The sequence below is a fragment of the Myotis brandtii genome, unplaced genomic scaffold (assembly GCF_000412655.1).
Source record: "Myotis brandtii unplaced genomic scaffold, ASM41265v1 scaffold7, whole genome shotgun sequence".
Taxonomy (NCBI): domain Eukaryota; kingdom Metazoa; phylum Chordata; class Mammalia; order Chiroptera; family Vespertilionidae; genus Myotis; species Myotis brandtii.
The window spans coordinates 1,491,785-1,494,259 of NW_005370740.1; the positions used below are offsets into that span (position 1 = coordinate 1,491,785).

The 2,475-nt window shown below is 39.8% G+C and overlaps 1 pseudogene; it reads right to left on the minus strand.

The window, feature by feature from the left end:
* Positions 1 to 875: 875 nt before the first annotated feature.
* On the minus strand, positions 876 to 1,342 carry LOC102242217 (annotated as a pseudogene).
* Positions 1,343 to 2,475: the final 1,133 nt, after the last annotated feature.

Genomic DNA, 2,475 nt, shown 5'->3' on the forward strand with positions numbered 1-2,475 from the left:
AGGAGGATAAGAAGAAGAAGAAGAAGAAGAAGAAGAAGAAGAAGAAGAAGAAGAAGAAGAAGAAGAAGAAGAAGAAGAAGAAATAAAATATATAATCAATAACATGGCAATAAATACATATCTACCAACAACTGAATCTAAAAATCAAAATAAATGATTAAGGAATGTAATGAAAAAAAAACACACCAATGAGCCCTAGCCATTTTGGCTCAGTGGATAGAGCTTCGGCTTGCAGACTGAAGGATCCTGGTTTCGATTCCGGTCAAGGGCACATACCTTGGTTGCAGGTTCCCCAGACATGGTTGGGGTGCATGCAGGAGACAACCAATCAATGTGTCTCTCTCACATTGGTGTTTCTCTCTCTCTCCTTCTCCTTTCCACTCTCTCTAAAAAATCAATGGAAAAATATTCTTGGGTGAGGATTAATAACAACAAAAAAGCCCAAGATGAATAAAATAGAACAAGAGGCAAGTACACATGGAACAGACTGATGAATCTCAGAGGGAAGGGGGTGGGGGTGGTGCGGGAAGAGATTAACCAAGGATCTTACCTATGGACACAGACAATAAGATGGTGAAGGCCTGGAGTGGGGCGGGAACCAGGTGGAGGGAACAATGGAGGAAAATGGGGGACATTTGTAATATTCTCAACAATAAAGATTTTTTTTAGAACATCTTAAATTTTTAATCCTTTCTTTACAGATTACCTAAGACCACTTTTGATGAAGAAAACTGTAGAAAGTTAGTAACTGCCACAAGCAAATGCCAGGTGGTGGCCTGTGTCATTTTTCCACAGAGACCTGGTTGTGGGGTGTCTGAATGCATTTCTCAGGGTCTCTGCTCACACTCGCTGTATGTAACCAATTGTGGCAGATTTTAGTTCACAGGTCGCTTTTCCCCATATTTCTTTGTAAACTCTTCAGCATTCTTACAGATTTTTTAAATGGACCTTAGGAGTATTCTTTAGCGAGGTCAGCCTGAAGGGGGTGCTCAGTCTGGGGATCATTCACAGTGCTATGAGAGACTGAATTACTTGGTCGGTTTTTTTGCTGACTTCCAGTTTTCAGCACTAATTACTGGCAGACAGACCTGTCCCTTTTCATCAATGTTGGGGTGATAGATCTTTGTTTTAAATGTGATCTTCAGTGGTTTGAATGGGTATTCTGCTGAAAAGTTCATTTCGATTCTGAAGGCCCCCTTATCATATGGAGGGTTGTCAGGAACAATAAGCCCTTGCCAAATCAATAAATTAGCTTCATCAACCTGGATGTTAAGGAAGTTTTTCATTCCACATTTGCGGATTTCTTCAAAAGCTCCTTCTTCAGCCGCCTGCTGGCTGCCATCTTGGTCCTGGTGCTGCTGCTTTCCCAGTGTCAACAATAAAGATTATTTTTTATGAGGGTGACTATTTATTGGAATACATTGAATAAGTTTTTTTAATTTAAATTCTTTATTGTTTAAAGTATTACACGAGTCTCCTTTTTCCCCCATTGACCTCTCCCTGGCTGCTCCCACCCCCCAGCACATGCCCTCACCCCTGTACTGTCTGTGTCCATTGGTTATGCTCATATGCTGCATACAATTTCTTTGGTTGATCTCTTACCACCTCACCTGCCTTCCCTCATAGATTGGACAGTCTGTTCGACGCTTCTATGACTCTGGTTCTATTTTTGTTCATCAGTTTATGTTGTTCATTATATTCCACAAATGACTGAGATCATGTGATATTTATCTTTCTCTGACTGGCTTATTTTGCTTAGCATAATGATCTCCAGTTCCATCCATGCTATTGAAAATGATAAGAATTCCTTCTTTTTTTTTTACAGCAGTGTAGTATTCCATTGTGTAGATGTACCACAGTTTTTTAACCCACTTATCTGCTGATAGGCACTTAGGCTGTTTCCAAATCTTAGCTATTGTAAATTGCTATGAGCATAGGGGTGCATATATCCTTTCTGATTGGTGTTTCTGGTTTCTTGGGATATATTCCTAGAAGTGGGATTACTGGGTCAAATGAAAGTTTCATTTTTAATTTTTTGAGGAAACTCCATACTGTTCTCCACAGTGGCTGCACTAGTCTAAATTCCCACCAGCAGTGCACGAGTGTTCCTTTTTCTCCACAACCTCACCAGCAGCACTTGTCGTTTGTTGATTTGTTGATGATACCCATTCTGACAGGTGTGAGATGATACCTCATTGTTGTTTTGATTTGCTTCTCTCCCATGATTAGTGACTTTGAGCATGTTTTCATATGTCTCTGGGCCTTCTGTATGTCCTCTTTTGAAAAGTGTAGATCCTTTGCCCATTTTTTGATCAGATTGTTTATCTTCCTTTTGTTAAGTTGTATGAGTTCCCTGTAAATTTTGGAGATTAAACCCTTATTGGAGATAACATTGGCAAATATGTTCTCCCATGCAGTGGGCTTTCTTGTTGTTTTGTTGATGGTTTATTTTGCTGTGCAAGAGCTTTTTATTTT